The 24,217-nt window shown below is 37.2% G+C and overlaps 1 long non-coding RNA gene across 4 annotated transcripts in view; it reads left to right on the forward strand.

The window, feature by feature from the left end:
- Window positions 1–24,217, forward strand: part of LOC108393289 (uncharacterized) — a 125,087-nt gene that overhangs the window by 96,084 nt on the left and 4,786 nt on the right. For all 4 annotated transcript variants that reach the window (XR_012121040.1, XR_012121038.1, XR_012121037.1 and 1 more), the window contains one exon: window positions 22,204–22,258. This is a non-coding gene — a long non-coding RNA (uncharacterized lncRNA). The remainder of the gene's footprint in view (window positions 1–22,203; window positions 22,259–24,217) is intronic.

The raw sequence follows: 24,217 nt of genomic DNA on the forward strand, positions 1-24,217 counted from the left end.
TGACTTAAGCCATGGAATAAAAATCCTCACTAAAATGTGTTTACTATGGTTATACAAACCTCTTCTAACACTAGGTTCACATGTAGAGATATTTAATATGCCTTTTTACCTTCAACTTTCCCATTTCTACACACTAACTATAGAAACTGAACTGAGCATCATGTTACCACGGAAAAAATAGATGCTTCTCTCTTTTCCCTAGCCAATGGGGGAATTGACCTTTGTTTAAAATAGTAACAATGACCATACTTGAAAATCAAGTAGAATCAGATCTAATTTTCAATAATTGCTAAAGGAAGTCTAGAAAAAGAAATACAAAGCCCCCAAAAGCCCAGCTCAGTCTGAATTCCAAGAAATAAGTGACAAGGTCCTGGGTCTGGTTTGGAAGGGTGTTGATGAGTGGCTGTTCACTGTATGTTTTTAAATTGTGTCTTTCACTGGAGAGAACTCCACTGGCTTCCCAGAGGATGCATTGCCTCTTGATTCTTCCGAGTAAGTGGCATGGAAATTAACCACACTCCAAAAGCCCGGAGTGCTCTGGAAAACAAACAAAACACACTCTGAAGGAGTTATTATTTGCTGCACCCAAATTACAGGTTACCCTCTTGCATGCATATACGGTCACATACATGCACCACACACATTTTAAGTGTAATAACCTATCTTGAAAATTTTGTCGTGAGGCCCCCTGAAGTAGCATGATCTCTCTCAAGCCAGCCTAACACACACAAAATAGAAAATACCTAAAATAAATACAATTAACTGGGTACTAGATTTGTGCAAACACCAGTCTTCAAAGAAGAAAAGCCAGAGAGGAAATAAAGTAGAGAAAGCCAGCAACTTTGGCAGGAACGGGTAATGGAGAAGCCCTTCGTGGAGAAGCAGCTGTTAAAACACCCACCATACCAGATGGTCCACTTGAGCCAGGATTGGCCTCTGATAATATTGCTGGGTGAGGTGATGGTTTTTTCCAGTGTGCCACTTTTATTTTCAGAATTAGGATGTCCCGGGGGGATCCTCATGGCAGGCAAGATGACTGAGATCTGTTAAACAAAGTATTGTCTGCAGCTTTCCTTGTTTATAATTTTTCATTGTGGTTTTGGAACCACGGGGAAGTTCAATAAGCCTCATGTTTGGGCAGATGTGAATGAGATAAGACAGAAAATTTACTTGAGTGAATTTAATCAGCTTTGCTTTTAAAATTGTATAGAATTAAATTAAAAATTTCAGAGGACTTTGTCACTTTCTTTTTTCCTTATAACATTCAATCTTATGAAGTTGGACAGTGTTCTTCCTGAACAATCTGTTTGTATTCCTCAAGTACTGAAGAAGTGCTGTATATTGAGAGGGCAAGGAACAGTCAAACGATATAATGGTAATCTGCATCCCTGCCTTTTTTCCAGTCTGGTGTTGGAATCTTAATTTTTAGATTGGAATTTACAAAAAGTAATATTGTGCTGTCATATACTAGTGCCAACTTACCCTAAGGAGCTATTTCCAAAAGCTCTTCTCAGTTTTAGCAAGGGTCTTGCAGGAGAGGTCCCAGTTCAGCCCCTACATTTGCTTAGGGCTACTAATAAGTTACTGATGTTTTTTTTTCATCTTCCTTCTTTTGAATTGCCTTGGGCAATGCAGTTGAGAAGGTGATGAATTACTTGCAAGCCTGTTTTATATATTTCAGGAAAATTCAGAGACATTTAAATTCTTTAGTAACATTTTGCTTAAATTGTGAGGGCTTTGTCACGCATAGGAAAAACAATGAGATGCCTTGGGAAATCTGCATGGCCTTTCCTTTCTAAAGCCTTTTTTAAAATTGAAATATAGTTGATATACAATATTATATTGTTTTCAGATGTATAACATAGTGATTCCACAATTATGTACATTATGAAATGGTCATCATGAGAAGTGTAGTTAGCATCTGTCAACATACAAAGATATTACAATATTATTAACTTTGGTCTCTATGCTGTACTTTCATCTTCATGACTAATTTATTTTCTAATTGGATGTTTGTACCTCTTTATCCCCTTCACCTGTTTTGCCCATCTCCCCATGCCTGTACCCTATGGCAACCACCAGTCTGTTCTTTGTGTTTATGAGTTTATTTCTGTTTTGTTGGTTTGTTTTGCTTTTTAGATTCCACATATAAGTGAATTTATGTGGTGTTGGTCTTTGACTTATTTTGCTTAGCACAATACCCTCTAGGTCCATCCATATGGTCACCAATGGCAAGAAATTATTCACTTTTTTGATTGATTAATATTCCATTGTATATGTACAACATCTTTGTCCATTCATCGATTAGTGGAACCTTAGGTTGTTGTAAATGATACTGTGATAAACATAGGAGTGTATGTATGTTTTCAAATTAGTGACTTTGTTTTCTTTGGGTAACTTCCCAAAAGTAGAATTGCTGGGTCATATGGTATTACTGTTTTTAGTTTTTTGGGAAACCTCCGTTCTGCTCTCTGTAGTGGCTGCACCAACTTACATTCCCAATGGTGTATGAGTGTTCCCTTTTCTCCACATCCACACCAGCACTTGTTATTTATTGTTTTTTGATACTTAGCCATTCTGTCTGGTGTGAAGTGATACCTTATTGTGTTCTTCTCTGGAAAAATGCATAATTAGGTCCTTAGCTTGTTTTTAAATCATTTTCTTTATTTTGGTGTTGAACTATGTGAGTTCTTTATGCATTTTGGATATTAACCCCTTGTTGGATATGTCATTTGAAAATATATTCTCCCTTTTTGTTTTGTTGATGGTTTCCTTTTCTGTGCAGAAGCTTTTTGGTTTGATGTAGTCCTGATCATTTATTTTTTATTTTGTTTTTCTTGCCTGGGGAGACATGTCCAGAGAAAACTTACTAATACTGTTGTTTAAGAGTTTACTGCCTATGTTTTCTTCTAAGAGTTTTTCAGCTTCAGGTTTTATATTTAGGTCTTTAATCCATTTCAAATTTATTTTTGTGTTTGGTGTAAGATAGTGGACAAGTTTCATTCTTTTACATGGAGCTGTTCATTTTTCCCAGCACCATTTATTGAAAAGATTGTCTTTTCCCTATTGTATATTCTTTCCTGTCATATAACTAATTGACCACATAAGCATTGGTTTCTTTTTGGACTACCAATTCTGTTTCATCGATCTATGTGACTATTTTTGTGCCAGTACCACAGTGTTTTGATTATTATAGCCTTGTAGTATAGTTTGATATCAGGGAGTGTGATACTTCCAGCTTTATTCTTCTCAAGATTGTTTTGGCTACTCAGGATCTGTTGTGGTTCCACACATTTTAGAATTATTTGCTCAAGTTCTGTGAAAAATGACATTGGTATTCTGAAAGGGATTGCATTGAATCTGTATATTGCTTTGGGTAGTATGGCCATTTTAACAATATTAATTATTCTTACCAGCATGCAATATCTTTCCATTTATTTTTTTCATTTTCAGTTTCTTTCGTCAGTGTCTTTTAGTTCTCAGTGTACAGGTCTTTCACTTGGTTAAATTTATTCCTAGATATTTTATTCTTTTTGATGCAATTTTAAATGGGACTTGTTATCTTGATTTCTTTTTCTACCAGTTCATTATCAGTATATAGAAACAACAAATTTCTATATATTGATTTTGTGTCCTTCAATTTTAGTGAATTAATTAATTAGTTCTAATAGTTTTTAGTGGAGTCTTTAGGTTTTCTATATGTAGTGTTTTTTAAAACCCAATCTGATAGTAGATTTGATCATTTCTCCTTATAATCAGGGAATTTTTGCTTTATATATTTTGAGGCTTTATTGTTGAATGTATGAATATCCAGGATTATTATATCTGTTAGGCAAATTTTTCTTTTAAGACATGTACCCCTTTTACCATAAGAATTGGTTTTGCTTTAATGTTTATTCTGCTTTGTATTAATATTGCCTAACCAACTTTATTTTTGTAACTTTTACTTTATACATAAACATGTTTCATTACTTTATAGTCTATATTTTTGTTTCACTACATTTTGGCATTTCTTTTGTAAACAGACCTGGATTTTGATTTTTCTTCTTTAATTTTAGTCTGAACATCTCTGTCTTTCAACAAAGCAGATTAATTCACTTACATTTAGTGTGATAACTGATTTTGGGAGGACTAATTTATAATGCGTCATTGTGGTTTATTTTTATCATGCTTTGCATTATTTCCTTTTTCTCCTATTTTTAATTTATTGAATTTTTTATTGCTGGTGTTTTAATTTCCATTTATCTCTTTATTTGAAAGTTATATATTCAATGCCTATCTTCTTATAATAACCCTAAATTTTTACCTTCAAGCATAGTTGATTTAATAATATCAAGAAAGAGTCATTATCTCTAGCCTTCTTTTGAACAAGATTCTTAGAATATTTTAAATCTAGTCAACTTTTGACATATTTTGTTATGTTCAGTATTTTACTTTTATCTTGTTTTTAATGTCTTCAACATACTTGATAATTATAAATAAGCTCTTGAATATTGTTATTTTCTATTTAGACTCACTTTGATTTTTTCCAATTTCTTTGCACAGCATTTTTCTTATATACCATTTCTTCCTTCTGAGTTTAATTTCTTTTTAATAGAAACACATAATTTCATTTTTGGTGTTTGTGTTGAGTAATGGATTATCTGTAAGTGGTAAAATTGTCAGTGTTTCCTTATCTTAGACTGTCTTTATTTTGGTTCATTTGAAGATTATAGTTTTGCTGTCTATAGGATGCATTTGATAGTTATTTTCACAAACTTTTTGAAGTTATTATTGCAGTGTCTTCTGGTTTCTATCAATATATTTTATCTCCTGGCTTTTTTTTATGGGTAATCTTTTCTTTTTTCCTTCTGTGTTAACTTGTACAATTTGCATCTAGAAGTTCTACTTAGTTGTTCTTTAAGTCTGCCTATTCTGCCTATTTTTAGTTCTTTTTTTAATCCTATTTCATCATGATTTCTCTTTGTTTTATGCTTATTTTAAACAACTTCTGATTTTTTTCCTTCAAGTTATTTTGTTGGTAGTTCCATTTTTCACTTGTTACATCTCCTCATGCTCCCTCATAGTGGTTTGTTTCTGTGCCTTTTTATTGTAAACTCATGTTTGACAGGATTGTTTCCTTAGAAAGTTTCATGTGCCCTAGGTTGAATATATTTTTCCTATGTGGCAGCTGTACAGTTTTTGCTAGGAGTTTTAATGTTTCAGCTTGGGATTCCCACAACATAAGGATAATATAAATTTAGCCCTCCACATCTGTGCAAGTTACAAGGTAGGAATTTTCATTTTTATAAACAACCTTTTTTCCTTCCCTGAGACAAGGGCACATAGAATTTTCCTTACTATATCTACTACAAAGTAGGTGGAGTTTTTCTAGTCCCTTCACTAACTCGGTGGGCCTTTAAAGATCCTGGCTTTCTGAAAGGCCTTCATCTCAGCTTGCCTCCCAGGATCACTTTGCTTATTCCTACACTGGCATTAAAAACACATCCCACAACTCATCTCTGGCTTTAAAATGTACCTTGGAGAAAAAGAGGATCAAGAAATTCCTTGTGCTAAGTTTATCTTACAAGGAGTACCTCGAGGACGGATGACACAGTGTCTCTCATTGGAGGTAGACATCATGAGACCACCTGTCAAGCCTATGCCCCTCTGCCCACTGCTTTTCCCCATTCTTGAGAGCCTTGAAAAACAGAATCATAAGCACTTAAGCATGCCTCCTCTCTGCACTCCCCTTTCTTTGAGTGTGTACTTTTGCCTTAAATAAAGAATTCCTTCTGCTCAACTTACTGGTTTTGTCTCTGCTCTTCCAGTGTTGTCTTTGTTACCTTGCTATTTCATTCTATTTTCTAGACTTAAGCACAAGTCTTTTCTCTCTCTGTCCTTCTTCAGACAAGTAGGGAAGGCTTACTAAGATCTCTGATTTGGGCTTGCAAGTTCCCATTGCCTGAGTGACCCAGACAGGACTGCAGCTGTATGATCATGCTCTTTAGTTGCCTGCCTGCCTGAAAATCATTCTTTGCTTTGGGAAGTTTTCAGAATATAATCTCACTCCATTCAGTGCTCAGCAGCAACCCCAAATCCTGGGGGATTAGTTCCCACACACTGTGCAGATTCAAGCAGACACTAGACACCCAGTGACCTGGTGTCAGGGGCTGGCAAGTTCAGTGAACTTTCCTTTTCTCCTTCTGTCGTTCCTTGGTCTCTACTGCTTGCACAGCCACTGCCATTCACTGCTACTCTCACTTTAATGAATTCTTTCCTTATGAACACTCATCTCACTTGTTTAAGAATTCTTTCTCAACCAGAGTCAAGAGCCCTCCCCCTGTCCAGGTTGAGGTTTCACCTAGTGTGCAGGGAGAGACCTCCCCAGATGCAACTGCCTGACAATACAATAGCAATACATGGCATGTAAGTTAGTTAATGCCAGAGAAATCCTACTTAAAAAATGTCCCCAGAAGTAAATGGATTAAAAAATAACCATTTATTCATGGTTTGTCTAGTCTGGGCTAGGTTCAGCTGGACTCACTTTGTGTCTGTATGTGAAGGACTGAAAATCTAGGTTGGGCTTGCTGAAGGCAGTTTGATTCTGCTCCAAGTGTCTCTCTTGTAGCTTCTGGGATTACTGGGCTAATCCAGACATGCTCTTTTAAGGCCAGTGGCAGAAGCAAGGAGAGCAGACCAACTGTTCCAGAGTTATTTTGAACTTCTGCTTGCCTTATGTCCACTAACATCCTGTTAGCCAAAATAGGAAACATGGTAAGGCCCAAGATCAATGAAATAGAAAGTGTATATCTCCTATGGCAGTGAGGGAGGGGGAGAGAAATTTTCTGAATGATCTAATTATCTGTCTCAATTGGTAAAAACTCAAATATAGTGAACCTTGGTTCTCCAAAGTACTTTTTCTGTTTAAAGGTTCTCTAGTCCTGCAGACATCCATTCCTAATTGTAAGAAGCATGAAACTCTTTTTTAAAAATCAACACCATCTTCTCATTATTAAGAATGGCTACTCTTTTTTGAGTGCCTACATAGTGCAAGTGATTTATATATACCATTAAATTCAATCACTCTAACATCCCAGTGAAGTAACTATTTTCTTCATCTTACTTCCCAAATAAAAAAAGTGGCCAGAATACTTAAGTACCTGGATCTAAGTCAAACAGCTTGTCAGTGGTAGAGTAGGCATCCAAATCCAGTTCTCCCTGAATTCAAAGTCCACGTTTTATGCAACCTCTCTGCAGCCTAGCTGCACAGCTGATCCACTCCATGCCATATTTTCATGCCAAATCCATGCCATGTTTTCACCAATACAACCATAAAGCTGCTTCAAAGGGGTGAGTTTTGAGCTCTGAATAAAAAACTGATGTGAAGACAGGATTTAAAAAAAAAATAAATAAATAGAAGTCTGTGTTTTCTAAAAGAGGGATATTTTGAATCCCTACCAAAAGAGGGATTTATTGAAAAAATACACTATCTCTGATTGTAGTTATTGTCATTTAGAATTGGACCAACTCCTGACCTTGTACTTTTTCAAAGTAATATCAGTTTGTTGCTACTGTCACCTGTACTTTCTTTTAGCAATATTGTCATCTTAACCTAATGTGGGTACTTCTGATTACACTTTTCCCCAGAAATTCGGCTTGCATTTCTCAAATATAAATCTATTTAGTTCAGGATACCCCAGAGCCTCAGGCCTTCATATATTTTCAGATACCAAAAATACATCTATAATTTTTTAAAAGTAATTTACTGATCACTCAAGTTATGACTTATATATTCTATGTTCTCAATATTTCTCTTATTAGAAATGTCCACAAAAAGCAAATGTCTGACAGTTTTACAGTTTCAGGAAAAAAAAATAAATGCACAATTGCCATTTTATTGGGGATTAACATATTGATATATATTTACTATTATATATATATTTATATATATATATGTATTATTTATATATATTCACTATTTACTATTTTCAAAGTGGTGGCAATCTTAACAATTTAATTGCTGGTGCTTGAATTGATGAATTGTGGGTAGAGATATGTGAACTGATGATTGATAGAGGTGTGGGCCTATTGGGGGGATTCTAATGATTTGGGCTTTGCCATCATTTTTGCCTGCAATTATCTCTGTAATCTTAGTAAAGCCATGTTACTCCCTTCCCCACAGTGAGCTATCAATTTACAGCCTCTCCCATGATCAGACTATCCTGTTGCTTATCTTGAACTTGCCACTGCCTCCTAGTCCATTTTTGATAAAGAAAAATCTCACATTGATAGTTTATCTTTTCTTTTTCTTCTAGAAAGAGGAAAACTGATGGAGGGAAAGGTTCTGCTGTGGTTTTTCAACGAGCTGTGTGGGTTGGAGGGTTGTAGTGTGAGACATGAGGAGTTTATTGATTTCAAATACAGGTTTGTGAGAACTCTTAGAAGACGAGGTATCCCTAGCTCCTGTGAGTCCTGTACAATGGTCTTCCTCCCTTCTTTTTGCTAATGGAATTCCAGCTTTGTTTGTGCAGCTCTATTGATAATCCCAGGTTTTTGTCTTGCTCAGATCAATGCTTTATGAGTATGAGATGCTTGGAACTGAAGGAGCTCTTTTTCTACTACAAGTGCAAAGCCTGTAGTGCATTGACACTGACCCAGCTCCCTGACTTCATTGAGCTCTTGAGCCAGTTGTGGAGCCATTCACTTCCCGACTGACTACTATATGAGTCAACTAAATGCCTTTCATTGTTTTAGCCTCTAGTAGTTGAGCTTTCTGATATTTGTAGCCAACACATCTTTAACCAGACTATCTGTGGGAAATCTTAGTTTCATTGAATAGGTTTATGTGTACTTTTTTGGGCATTCTGACTGCATCATTACTCTTTTCATTTAAATTCAGTTTCTTATTTGCTTGTGAATTGTTCTAGACATTGGGTTAAAAAAAAATGAACCATTCTGACTCCCTTATACACCTGCTACTAGGTAGAATGAAATGTGCCATTTTTGTACTGAAATCTTTTTATCAAATAGCATAATCATATTAAGAGTTTCTAAGTGCACTGAAGACCTTGAATGAAATTATTATTTGGCTCAGAATAAATTGAAAAAAAAATTAATCTCAGCTAAAGATGAACTTTTTCCCTTACATAGTCTACTGTATTTTAAATATTTTAAATATGAAAACTTACTGAAATACACCAAGAATGATCCAGAGCCACAATATCCAATCAAATTGTGGTGTGGGGAAGAATGCAGTCAGTACCAGTTTGCCTTTCAGGCAGTACACCTGGTCATTTAAATCCTTGTGGAACTAATCCCTCCAAGAAACCTGATTCTGGAGATGAGCAATTGTGCTGCCTGACAGCCCTCTTCAGTTGACTCGAATTGCCAATCGCCAGGTCAGGTTTTGCTGAAGACTGGGAATGACAACAATGAGAACAGGAATGACCTGGTGTCCCTGTATAACCAGCACTATACTTGTATCTAGTGTATTCCCTGTGCCTATATAATTATTATGAAATTTTTTTCATGGCTTGACTATTACATGACATGTCATGTTGCATGACAGTTATCAAGTAGTAACTCAAGTAGTAACTTCCCTTTACCTTACTGTAAATTGTTTCTGCATCAATCAAAAAGTATCAGGTACAGAGCACAGCATCTTCTTTGATAATCTCATTGAATGGTCTGCACCTTATATATCTGAAGGAGCCTTAATTTTAAATCAGGAGCAGTCAGTTTGAAAACTGTAGTTTGGCACAGATGCTTATATTTGAGTGTTCATAAAGTTGATAGTCAGACCTTTCTTTTTAAGTTGAAATCGCAGAGCCTACCAATATTAGGCATGAAATGACTCCATAAAAAAAGCTTTCCAGCCGCCGCCGCTTCTCTTATGAAGGAACCAACATCCAAGGTCCAGTGCCGAGGTGATTTCAGCTTAGATCCCAAGAGGGAAATTATCATTTTTATCAAACAAGGTGTTAAATCTCTTCCTGCTTCTGTATGAAGGAATCCTTCCAGTAACTGGAATGCAGTTAATGAATGTTGAGTATAGAGAGATGGCCAGTTACCTATGACATCACAGGGCTCTTCTTTAGACTTAGTAAATATGGTTCCAGCATTTTGTAAAGCACAGGATAGTTATTGGAGAGACAAAATCCTTTCTTGGAATCTGATTGATAGAGAAGTACTTAATGACTGAGCTTGGAGCAAGTGCATTAGCAAAGCCAAAGAAATTTTTGTGGTCAGTAATAAGAAGGCAAGAAGCAGAGAGCCCATTTAGTCCAGTGAGAGAAAAGAAGCAATTTGGGTATCCACAGAAGAGCATCCATATGGCACTAAAGCTGGCTAAGAGTCATCAGCTATTTGTAAGGAGGAACAGGAAACTGGCATCTGATCCCATCATATGTGCTTCATATTTTGAATACACACAGTGCAAGTGAAGTGTGATTTTCATCAAGAGTGTGGGTTCACTTTGTAGGAATGTAAAGTCACTACGGAGTGCTCCGTATGGAGTGTGTTCCATCATCTGTCATCTTCTCAGAGTACCAAGTTAAAACACAACCCAGGTGGGGTTAGAATGTTACCTAGGTTGCCTCAGGCTGATTTAGTGGAAAATAGAATACTATGTCTTATGGGAATCTTAAGGGTTACTTTAAGTCTTGTTTTTATTAGTCTGCAATTGCATGTAGCAGCATCTTCCCTGTCTTGTATTTATGCAGTTAAACTTCTCCCTCTTCAATTTTACTATCTGTTGATTAATATACCAGTTATTTTATCATTAATTCACTCAACTAACACTTTTTGAGGACCTACTATGGGTCTGCCCTTCAGTTATATGTTGCATGTCCCAAGGACTTTATGGGCCAGTGTGGGAGATAAAAATGCACAAATAATTATGCTACAGGGTCATATTTACTGATTAATGTGTGAGCAGTGCCAGGGAAGCTTATCAAGGTAATAGCATTTAAACTTTATGCTGAGGGATGGTGACTTCCTAAGGGAAACAAGGAGAAAAAGGGCACAAAGAAGAGGTTGCAGTACCGGTGACCCAAAAGGACTTGGCTGAGATGGGGGCTGCCTGTGAAGGATGCAGTGCTGGAAAGGTAGGTTAGACCAGGCTCCTGACGTGTGATTTGTCAATGGGGTTGTGGGATTTGGACTTTATCTTATGGATTATGGGCAGTCCCTGAAGGCATTTGAGCAGAGAGGAGACATAATTTAAATTTGTGTTTTAGAAAGCTGTCTCTCACGGCAGTGTGCTGAATCGGAACTATAGTAAGCAGACAGGTTAGGATGGTCTTATGATCACCCAGACAAAATGAGGGCTTAAAGTAAGACAATGGAAATAAGGACGTTCTGGCTTCCATCTCCCAGCATATTGGGCTGCAGGTAATAAATACGGAGCATTGTTCTGTCCTCCATTAGACCAATATTTCCTTAAATGCAAGGATTTTATTTTATTCATCTTTTTATGATCAGTAATGTGTGATCCATGATCCAGCATTTTTGAATCAGACAAGCTCAAGTTCAAATTTCACCCCTATAACTTAATAAATGTGTGCTCTTGGCTAAGTCATTTTACCTTCTCATCTGTAAAATGAGGATAATATATCTTTTTCAAAGTAAGGACAATGCCTATCACTCATTTCTGAGTGTGAATGTCACTACCACTTCACTCAGCTGAAGGGCTCGCACCCTCCTCAAAGCCTTCGTGACCCTTAGCTCTTTCCTATGGTATTCCTTACCTTCTATCTTATACTAGAGAGATATTTAATAACCAACCTTATTTGCCTTACAGCTCTCTAACCTTAAGAGGCATTTCCAAGTCCTCTTGTTCCATCTTTGTGTGTGTGTGTGTGTGTGTGTGTGTGTGTGTGTGTGTGTGCATGCCTAAAGTAGTATCATTCACATAGTAAACATTTATTAAGTAAATATGATTGAATGCAATAATAAACAACCATTTCTGAGTGGAGAGCAGAGAAAGCTGCCCAAGGGGGAGACCGCTCAACTGGCCTGGAGGAATGGGTCCCACCTGGGTGGGGAAACAAGAAGAAAGGGCAGGCATTTCAGAGCTGGTGGAGGGGCACCATGCAGGGATCTCCGCTGTGTGGGGCCAAGTGCTGAGGAGGGAACTTGTAAGGGGCGTCTGCGGGACAGTGCGTGATGAGGAGCAGAGATCCTGTGGATAAAACTGGAGGACAGCATTTTACATGAGTTGGGGAGATGGGATTCAGATTGCAAGGGCTTGCAATGGAATTTGAAGTGTTTGAGTTCTGCAGTCAGGATGAGATCTTGCAGGTGGGTACAGGATAAATGGGGAGGAGGGGGTGGAAAAAAGATTGCAGGCCAGTTTCTTGGGCTATTGTTTCTTTATGAAGTAATAAGCACTGAGCCACATTGCTCTGGTGGGAATAAAAAGAAAGGTAACATGCTGCTGATCATGCAGCATGTAATAGGAATTGGTGGTACATGACTGTGTGGGTGAACAGAAAAGGATGAAGAAGTTGAAGTAAGGGTGGTAGTGCCATTAGGAGAAGGACAGAATTCACAGGAGACACTTGTTTGGGGGAAGGTGATGATTTTTGCCTCCAAGTTTAATTTTGAAGCCATCTTGGTAGAAATCAAAAAGGTGATGATGATATGGTGAGAGAAGTCAATGCTTGAAGTGTCCTTTTGAAATTCTTTTATATTGGCATCATGGTTGAATTGCAGACAGAGAAATGCTCTCTACATACATTGGCTTCTTGGGGTGGGTGAGTCTGGGAGTGGAACAACTGGCGGGGTAACGTGGGATCAAACAAAGCATTTGTGATTATTCCTGAGCCTTGTTCAAGCCTTTCTGTGTATCTTTAGCCCCAATATGCTGGAGGTGCCAGATCTGGACTTACCTATCTTTATAAAGTCCAACTGGGATAAGAAGATGAAAAAATGATTTTTATTTCCACTTTATAAATAGGTCTAACAAGGCTCCTGAGAGTTAGAAATTATCCTCAACTCCCTTGAGCCTTAGCCTCCAGAATTCGGGTTTTCCACATACGAAGAAAATGTATTACTTTGGAAGTATTAAAAATTTATAATATAGTTCTCATTTTCAGAACAAATTCCCTTTTGCCTGTTTGGCTGTCTCCAGGAAAGCACTGCTTAGGCATATGTATAAGGTAAAGTCCAACAAGTGGTTGCTTCACCAGAAATGTATCTGAGTGGTCCCTACCTCGAATAGTTAATAGTCCCCTTGATTATTATAAATTGTGTCTTTGGTGCATGCAACTATTTTTGGTGGTTTTATTTTAACATTGTAATTATAAATGAAATAGTACACGAATTGGGGGTCTATTAGCAAAAGAATGTGGATTGGGAAACTAATGCTTCAATTTTGAACAAATATCCTTTTGTTAACAATTAAGGGAAGGTTTAGTGATTTTAGTAGTTCAACACTGGGGAACTTACTAAGAAGGAAATAAAATACTGAATCCATGTTGTACCAAGTAAGTTATATCATTTTGTCATTTTCTTGTTTTTATTCATTTTTTCAAGTAAAGTTTAAAAATTCCCATCTTATGTTTTTCTCTAAGAAATGTCATGAGAAAGGACCAGGTGATGCTTTAGAGGTACTTATTGTGGGGAGGAGAGGAAGGGTTTTTCATTTGAGAAACTTGGTCCTTGCTCTTTTAACCAATGAAGAATATAATTGTGGGCACATTTGGGAACATCAGATGATATATTTTGATAAAGCAGTTGTCTATAGGAAGGAGATAATACTTCCTTTGTCCTGTTAACACTTTAGGTCAAGACTAAGTGTGGTAAGAACATTGCCCTGGGAGTCAGGTGACCTGCGGGCTAATTCTGACCCAAGTCTGTAGTCAAAGATTCTCTTACTGTCTCTGCTTCTATGCTGAAAAATGAAGGAGTTGGATTTATTGATCTATGGCCCTTTCCATATGATGTAGATATTCTGTGAAGCTCTGGATTCAGGAGAGCTGGATCTCTTCAGAATGTTTGCTTTTCCATTAAGACAATAGCTGAGAGCCCATTTATGATTCAGAGGAAAGATCCTGGACATTTCCAGGTGAGGCAACTTTTAGAGTCTATTCTGAGGAATCTGCACAGACAAAGCAGTTTGACCCGTGCCATTGTAAATATCGTTAAAATTTACAGGTGGAAGAGGGAAATTATTAGCTAGGAAGATCCACATTTATTTGGTTATGCTTCATTGTGTTTGCAAACATGAATTTTAAACAAAAAGCGTTTAGGATCTAAGATTATGTCTGGTTAGACATTAGAAACCCACTTTCATATCAGAGAAATGGCAGGCTGTCTTCTCTCAGTGTTTGCTGTTCTCAAAGATGCAGCTACTGGAATTTTGAAATGGGTCAAACTGCTTTTAACCTGGCTAGTGTTATTCAATTTTATCAATTCTTCATTTTCTATTAGCAGAAAATCTGTTTCATGACTTCAATATATAAAAGGTAGAAAGATCACCAAGCAGTCCCAAAGCAGATAAATATTGACTGAATCAAGCACGCATGGTGCTGAGATTTAGAATAACTCATACTTTTGCTCTGGGTCCAGGCCAGAAGAATGAGGAGGCTGTTCATGTCTAACTTTTATCCCACTCATCTCTATTTTTTGTTTGTTTGTTTAGTAAACATCTCCTTCCTTTTTAGATGTTTTATCCCCTTAACCTTTATAAATGACAATTAAGTCCATCTAGCCTGTCAATAGCATGTCATTTATTTGTCGCTACAGCTGAGCCTGACCTTCATTGATTTTATTGCAGTGATTTGCTGGAAATGATTTTTTCATGTTAGATTTATTACTGAGGCACTTCATTGTCAGATAATTGAAGTAAATTGTAATTTTTTTCTTAAGCCAAATGCAAGAAGTATGGGAAAGGGTTTTATTATTTTCAAGGGCTATTTCCTGTTGGGGCAGAGACATATGTTATACATGCCATCATACATTATTCAAATTTGCACACACATATATATTGTTTTTAGGTGGTGCATATTTTTTCTCCTTTTTGGCTTTTCCTTAAGGATAGCTGAGGTAGCAATAAGAAAGGGTATTGAATTAGCATTTAAAAATGACCTTGCAAATTAGATTAGATATCTACATAAATCTGTCAAGTAACTACAACACCAGCCATTACGTAATGGGCCTTGCTGTTTTGATTTAACTGCAGGTTCAATTGTGAATAGACTGATGTTGCAAAATAATCTTACCTGTTACACAAGTATTATCTTATTCTCCTAATGTCAGTCTAATGAGGGTTTTTATCATATTGTGCTTTGGATTGTCCAAAGACTTTGCCCAGGTAATAATGAGAATTTCAATCTCTAAATGAGGCTTCCTTGGTATTTGTACATTTATTTTATTGATGTTAGGAATGGCTATGTGATTACTATATCTATGCATTAGATGAGATACTGAGTTATGTATTTTATATTTTGAAAAGTATTTATGAATATATAACTCTTTCCTTGTGCTGTTGTATCCCAGTGTCAGCAGGGCCTGGCCAGCAAAGGTTCGCCAGCAAAGCTGATGCTACTGTTATTCTGGAAGTGGATTCTAGCTTTAACTAAGGGAAATGGACTTTCAAACTCAACTTTAAATATTAGCAAATGAAACATGCTATTTTTCATATTCTGAATAATTGCACTGTTGCATAGCAGGATTTCCAATCTATTGGAACTAGTTAAAGGAAAGCGGAGCAGAACTTAAGCCTCATTCTTTGATAAGCATGTCCTTTTTCTTAACTCTCATAGGGGCAGAATCAAAGCAAGTCTTCTTGTAACCAAAGGCAAAGAGAAAACTAGGCCAAAAGTCTTTGGAAATCTGTGTGAGTTACAGCAATTTCCCCCCCTTTTTTTAACTGCAGGTTCTGAAGCAGAAGTAAAATAAATTTAAAAAAAGTTTTAATTTTTAAAAATATTTCATTAGGTAAATAGTATCTGGAAACAATACCCCTCTTGCCAGTTTATAAACTGAAATAATAACAGTATGAGTGAATATTAGTGATGTAATAGTTCTCACTCATGTAACCAATGACTTCCTCTCCCATCACATATTTTAAAGTGAACTTTGGCATTAACTTTAATGAAGAGCAGAAAGACTATGATGTCACCAGTTTTTAAAAATTCAAGCGCTGCGTCTTGAAAGGCGGTTACACACAGGGTTAGGATAATTATTTCAAAGAACATTCTGGAATAAAGTTCAGCAGAGGTAGAATCTGCTTTTGAAATTGTAGTCTGATGTAATAATTTCAGAGAGAGGAGCGTAAGCAGGCAATGGTGTTCTTCTCAACAGATTGGACTCTGAAATTCAATTTTAATTTAAGTAGAAATCATGAGGAAAAAAACTGTAAGGACTTGAGGGAGAAACTTCTTGCTTTTAAATTGCCGTGCTTCTGTCTGTCTCTGTTCCTGTCACTATTATTGATAGAAAGAATCCATCAACATATTTTTATGGGTGATTAAGAAAGGCTGACCTTTCCTTTGCAGGTACAAATAGGTAGTTCTTCAGAGGCTGTAACTGAATGACAAGATAATTCTATCCATTTAATATTGAAGTGATGTTGATAGTATCATTCTTCTCGTGTTGGAAACAGGACAGTGTAGAGGCTCTTTCCGCCTCAGCCTGTTCTGCCTGGGTGATGGATTTTCCCTCTGACTAATCGCTGTCACATTAACCCGCACTATTTCATCCTTCAGAGCTGTCAAGATAATGACGATAATCCAAGTGGTTCATTGTAGGTAAAGGAAATTATATGAGCAAAGTAATATCATAAAACAGTGTTTAAATATTTTAATTTCATTTGTCAGGGCTGCCCCAACACTTCATTACACATATAACCATCTCTCATCAGTGGAATTAGTGCATTATTCATTACTGTTAATTATTTTCACATAATGGCTGCCCTGATATATTTAACCTCCACATTATATCTCAGATAATGGGTCTGTAAAATTGAATTGTGTGAAGAGTGGAGTTCTAAAGCTCATTTGCAGAACATCAAAGAACAAAGAAGAGGAAAAGAATTCTAAATGGGACATTTTGCCCAGCTGGGGCCAAACATTTGTTTCTGTCTGATTTGCATACAGAAAATAGGTGGTGTAGAAGTGCTTTAATACTATATAGGCTGTCTGCTTCTATTATACAACCAATTAGGATTTGCTAAGATTGCACACGTTGGAAACAACTTGAGAATTATAGCATGGAAAAACGGAACGGTTAAGAGAGTAAGTACTCTTACACAATATAGACAAAATGGAATTTCCATTTGGGAACAATCTGTAACAGGCAAAGAGAGAGAGAGAGAGAGAGAGAGAGAGAGAGAGAGAGAGAGAGAGAGAGAGGAAGGGATGTTACTGATATCCAGATTAATTACATATTTTTATGAATAACTTTAATAATAGACATTAAGCTTTTAAAAGTGGTCAAAGCAAATAATAACCATAAAAATCAATTTAGATGTTAAGTCATATATTTCTGCCGTGGCCAGTACAAAATTTATCACTTGTATTTATGATAACACTTTCTCAGTAACTTGAAGGTTCAACATTCAAACAAGCAAAGTATTAATTCAGTTTCAGCCCCCTATGTATGGAAGCCAAATTTATAAACATTTAATTCTTCATAATTGTGCATTATTATTTACAGAGCATTTGAGAAGCATAACAATCCAATTAGTAATCTGTATCCAAATGTATTTTCTTTACACCTTTTTAGTGTGATAAATGGAACCCAAAACCAATGAAATCAGTTGATTCTGAGTCAGAAGCATCTGATGATGGAGCTTAGAGACATATGTATTTTTAAAATGCTGCAAGTAATTCTGAGGAGCTTCTTATGATGAGAACCTTGCCCTCAATAAGTGAGAGGAGCATGTGACTCATGGCAGGTTCATAGCCTCCCATTTTTTGTGTATTGAATGACTCTCTCATTTGTGAACATGCCCAGTAGCTCTGTCTTGGGTGAGCTCATGGTGGCAGCAATGGTGTCTTGCTTCCTATCAGTCACCCAAAGCACAGTGTACAGTCATTCAGTGACTGCTGTTAACTTTACTTTGCAGATTTCTGATGTTATTTAATTGTACTGAAATTAATTTCTTCAAACCTGTAAGTTTTCCTGCTTTTGTATTTTCCTTTAGGTCAAGTCCCATGAGTGTAATTCACAGTTTTTACAGATCTCAGTACATTTTGTCAAGTAGATGTCTACAAGTTGCACCAATGAATAATTCTGCTATAACAATGTAGAAATAGAATAATTTTACTGCAAACCTGGCAGAATTGGCTGTTAACATTAGAGCATAGTTTTCATTAACCTAGAAAATGGCATCTCACTGTGTTAACATGCATTTTTTTTTCTTACTGTCTAGGTTGAATGCTTCCCATTTTGATTTATATCTCTTTGTGTGAGTCATCTTTTAGTTATCTCAATCTTTTGACCATTTATTTATTGATCTCTTAGTATTTTTCTTACCAAATTGAATGATCTTATTATATAATAAATGTACTATACCTTTTGTCTTTTTTGCTGTCATATTTTTTCTACTGTCTGTTATGTGCAGTTTTTTAGCCTTCTCTTATTTACATCAAAATTTTCATTTCTTGTCTAATCAAGTGATTTGATCTTCTAGGGTTTTTCTTCCCCCTGTGTCTTCAAGGCTTAAAACATTATCACAATGATCTCATTTTAAAGATGATTTAGATCAAATCCTAAGAAGTTTGAAAATATAGTGGAGAAAGCTTAGCTACAGAGTTGGAAATAAAATCATGGTAAATTACCTCTCATTCTGCTAACACATTCTTATGTTTTAATGAATTAGGCAAGCAGTCATCTGAATGCCCATCATGAGAATAAACCCAGGTGGTGGGAAATAAACAGAAGAGAAGTTCATTCTCTGCCACTATCTTCTCTCTTATTCTCATTCATTTTGTACCATATGGTTGAGTTGTTTTCTTGCATCCATCTGTCAAGTCATTACATTTGAACTAAGGTCTGAACTTTTGGACTGGACATTCAAATATTTCTTTTTTTTCCCTTTGTTTTGCCTCTATCTACCCTTTTACTTCTCTGTATATATCCCAATGCTTTATTCATTTTACTTAACATTTCTTGTGCTTCTACCATGTGCCAACAAGGTGTTGAATATAAAAGCAATTCCTGACCATAAGGATCTCCTCGTGCATTCAGCTTCCTCTTTCTGGAACATTCCTGGTGTGCTCCTGCTTCTAGAGCCTCATTAATTTGCTCATTCCATTTGGCTATTCTTAGATCCTAGATAGTGCTTTAAATAAAGCACTATCTGCTCTTTGAGGCTCCCTTTCAAATTCCAAGTTCTTTAATAAACCTTGTCTGTTCACTACAACCCTGTTGGAATGAATCACTCTGTTCCAAACATCCCCAAAGAATGATGTTTTTATTTCTATTATGGTATTTTATTTTTATGAGCTTCATGAAAGAGTTATTGATGGGTGCCTCTGCCTCCTCCGCTAGATTATGACACTCATGACAATGGTAATAGGATCTTATTCAACTTTGTGTATCTCACTGTTCACAGCAAGACCTGTGCCCAGGGGAAATATTTATAGTTTTTTTTCCTGTTTGATTGGAAGCTTAAAGTCCAAAATTACAATCAACCCCTCCAGTGTAGAATCACAATTAGCATGACTTCGCTATTCTCAAATTTGTATATTCTACAGCAAGACTATAGAAACTGTGGCTTCCACACAGCTCAAATTTAGTATCCAGTAGGTGCTCAATAAATATTCTTGATTGACAACCTGAAAGGGTAGCATTAACTCTGTGGAGAGAGCCTGCAATAACATTTATTATCAACTGTGTCTTTCAAATATTTCTAGTTTTTCACAATTAAGAACATGACATAAAACATCATTTAACTAGTTGTCAACTGAAGCATCATGCTTACTAAGTCAGTTCTATGACGGAAAATATTACATTAGTTCCATGCAAAGTGTTAATTTACATAGCCTCCTGTTTTCATCATTTGCTAAAAAGGTTTATTTCACAACTGCCAAGTTGCAAAAGGTTTTTTGGCTTTTTCCATTAAGTATTAATAAAACATCCGGTAATACAGATCCCCTTCACCTGGCTCTTCTGGGAGTTGTTTGGAGGAGATCCATTTATTTCACTTAAAGTTTGTTACATCCTTCCATTTCCATGGCAAATCCCAGGGCACAGCCATGGCCCAGAAAGGTTGGTGTTCATTTGTTTAGAGACTTAAGAGAGATTAGTCTTTGCTGTCAGAGTCAGGATGTGTCAAAAGCAGGGTTCCTCTTTTATTTTCACTTGGCAGCCTTGAGATTGAAGACAATTTGATATTTCTAATGAAAGTGACTTTTACAAACAAGTCATTTCCCATTGAGCTTGACAAAATACCAAGGCCAATCCTAGGAAAAATTGGGAAGCTGAAAAAGTTTGTTTTTTGTTCTTGCCCAACATTGTTTTCTGAGCCACATTGCCTTCTTGGAAAACATCCCCTATTGTTCCTTCCTTCTCTACCCTCTCACCCAGGCCTGACCTCTGGCTCTTTTTCTAGAGACATCTCTCTGTCTTCTTCTACCCTTCTCGGTTTCTGCTACCTTAATACGGGGGTAAATAAATAATGTTTCCTGATCTCTTACCATCACCGTGGCACTGTGCTAAGCACCTAATGTATATTATCTCATCTGTCCTCAAAATAATTCCATAAAGTGGCTATTATTGTTACTATCATTTTACAAATGAAGTGACCGAGTCTTGGTGAGTTTAAAAGATTTGCCTAAGATCACACAGCAAGTGTGGTAGATGGTAATTTCCACAGATGGCCGCAACAGTATCTCTCCTCTGGCATGTCCTTGTGGCTTCTCCTGTTAAGGAGCTGGGTCTATGTCTCTTTCCTTTGAATCTAGGTCACTTATGATGGCTTCATCTCACAGAGTATGGCTGATGTGACATGCTTGGCCTCTGCATCTGGGACATAAAGGCAATGTAGCTTTTGCCTTGATCCCTGGAATACCGTGCTTGGAGCCCTGAGGCTGCCGTGTTGTGAAGAAGCCAGGCTACCCAGGGAGATCACATGGGTCACACGTAGGTGCTCTGGTTGACAATCCGAGCCTTTGAGTCACTTCGTTTCCAGTACCAAACTTCTGAATGAAACTGTCTCAAACTCTTTGACCAGCTCATCGCCAGCTGAGAATCACTGAGTGATCTTAGTGCCACATGAAGCAAAAGAATCCCTGAGAGGAGCACTTCCAAACCTCCCAGGCCCACAGAATCTGGGGGAAGATCAAATGGTTGTGATTTTAAGTTGTGACATTTTGGGGGAGTTTGTTATATTGCAGGAGTCATTGGAGCAGCTAGTAAACACCAGAAACAGTATGTGAGCTGGGATTCTGGCTCCAGAGCTCTCACACTTAAGCCCTGCGCTGGAAGGATGAGCTCACCACAGTAATCTGTGACACACTTCCCACCAGCATTTGCATATACCAGGATCCTGCCTCAGCCACAAAGGCTGAGTTCCTAATGTTGAAATTTCTGGCACCATTGGAAGTACTGATGGGGTTCCTCAAATCAAATCAAGGTACTCAGCACCTATTTCACACATGGGAAACATTAGCCTTCGTCACTGAATTCTAATGTAATTTATTTTATTTTTATCTCCTATTTATTAGAAAGCAAGTTTCTGTTTTTTTTTTTATTGGAATGTAACACACATACAGAATAATGCACAAGCCCTAAGGGTTCAGTAAACCATCATAAAGTGCACTCCTCCATGTAATGACCACCCAGGGCAAGACATGGAATATGGCCATCTCCAGAATTCCTCCTTGGGCCACCTCAAAACCCCTTTTCTGTTCTTCCTCCTCAAAGGTAACCACTACTCTGACTATTAGCATCGTAGATTAGTTTTGGCTGTTTCTGAACTTCATGTAAATGGAATCATACTTCAACATTTTCTTTGTGAAACTGACCCATGTTGGTGAAGGTAGTTGTAGTTCATTTAGTTTTAGTGTGCATGTCAGTAGTATCCATGGAACGAGGTTATCATGACTCAGTCCTTGTTTATCCAGCCGACTAATGACAGATACTTAGGTTAGAAAGAACACTGTAGTTTCTTAAAAAAGTTACTTGTCAAGTTACAAATATAGAAGGAATATAACATGTGAGGAACAACCACCAAATAAAATATAACCTCCATCCCTTTATCTCCCACAGGCAAATGAGAATAAAGGCGCATGAGCACAGGGAGTCCTGCACTGACTGGCAGGAGGTAAGGGACAGAGCCTGGGCGGTGAGGTGGATGTGCAGACCCCTCTCCTGGCTCTGCCGGTGTGCGTTCTGATGGGCCCGTGCTCAGGTCGTGCAGCCTGTTAATGTTGATTATCTTTCTTTTGGTTTTGGGCCGGAAAGAAGGATAAGTACAATTTTTACCTTGTAAATTTATCCAAAATATTCTTGCTGAGATCTAAAACTGGAGAAAGTTGGAAATAGATTCTTGCTTTTCTTTGCCTTTGATTTTTACCTTTGATGTGAATTGTATGTAAGTGAGGAGTGGCAGAGAAAAAGAAAACTGGGGGTCAGGATAGCTGGGTCTGTCTTCTCTACTGCCATACATTTAGCTTATGTGAGAGGATTTTCAGACAAAGAAAGAATGAATCTGCATCTTATTGGCTCTTTCTCAAGGGTCACCAGGGTGTGTGTGTTTGCTTCAACTGCTGGTACTGGGCCACCCCTTCAGCCCAAGGAGGGCCCTACCTCCTGGGGAGGACAATTGATCACTTCAGCCACTGGTCTCTTCACAAACATCAGGATTCACATTAGCCAAATAATGTGGATTTAAAGATATCTCAGGGGGAATTTGATTCCATTAAGAGTTATTAAGGCTCACAGTTCAATGGGATGAGCCAGAGAGCTGGAGTAGCAGGTCTGGGAATTTAATCTCCTCTCTCCCATTAACTCACTGTGCCACAAACTCTCTGTGGTCTCAGCTTTCTCAGCCCTTCAAATACAGGTGGAAAAATGTTGAGTTCCCTCACTGCCATATTCTAGACAATAGAAACATATTGGTTATTTTCTCCAAGAGAAACATAATGTAGCACACTTTTCATGTAATGCAATACATGCGTAGTTTGATGCTAAATTTTCCTAAGTACTTGTTCTGTATTTAGATTTCCAAAAATTATTTTGAAAAAGTTAACCCAAATTGCATCAAATATATTTTAAATTTTTCCGATCACTGAAATGAGTATCTGCTTTTAAATTTAAATTTAACTCAAAATAAAGATAACTGAAAATTCAGTTCTTCAGTCATATTAACCACATTTCAAGTTCTCAATAGCCACATGTGGTTACTGGCTACAATATTGGAGAACACAGGTCTAGACTACATGTATAATTACTATATATGTATATATATGCTGGCACAGACATCTACAGAAGTAGAAACTTCAGTTATGCAAACATATTGGGAATATGCTTTTCTTTCTAGACTATTTTCTCCTGTATAGCTTAGCATTTACCCTCCAGTAACAAAATTCTTCCTAATTCTAGATAGACTCTTCCTAATATACTTTACAAATTTTCCTGACTTCTTAAGTGAAGAACACACATAAGCAGAACGATTCTTGCTGAACTAAGGCTACCATTATAAATGTAATTATGGTATTGTGTTTTAACACAGCACTGCCAGCAGGGGTCATTAGGCCAGGGTTTGGTAACCTATAGCTGGAGGCCAAATGCGGCCCTCTGTCTGCTCTTCAAAGAAAGCCTCGTTGGAGCGTGGGCTTGCCCGTTTGGTTGTGTACAGTGCGTGCTTGCTTTCATGCTACCATGGGAGCGTTAAGTAGTTGTGATGGATACTGTACAATCTGCAAAGCCTAAAACATTTACTATCTGGCCTTTACGGAAGAAGTGTCAATCCATGGAGCAGACTAAACTAAGTGATCCAAACTAGAGAATGTTTATTTTATGTCTGCTTTTTATCATTCTCCTAACTCCTGTTCTTAGCAAGACGTTGTGTCTTCATGGCTATCACAGGGTTCCTACATATAACAACTGACTTGTTGATTTAAACTACTGTGGATTTAGGAAATGAGTAACAAAAAGTGTTAGATATTTTTCATACCAGAAGCAAACTGACATCAGGGATTCAGCTCTGGAGTGTGTGGCATCTCCTTAGCAGTGCAGGATTTTATCTTTATTTCCAAGTCCTCAGACATGCTGGCCTCTG

Source organism: Manis javanica, chromosome 9, assembly GCF_040802235.1.
Source record: "Manis javanica isolate MJ-LG chromosome 9, MJ_LKY, whole genome shotgun sequence".
Lineage (NCBI taxonomy): Eukaryota > Metazoa > Chordata > Mammalia > Pholidota > Manidae > Manis > Manis javanica.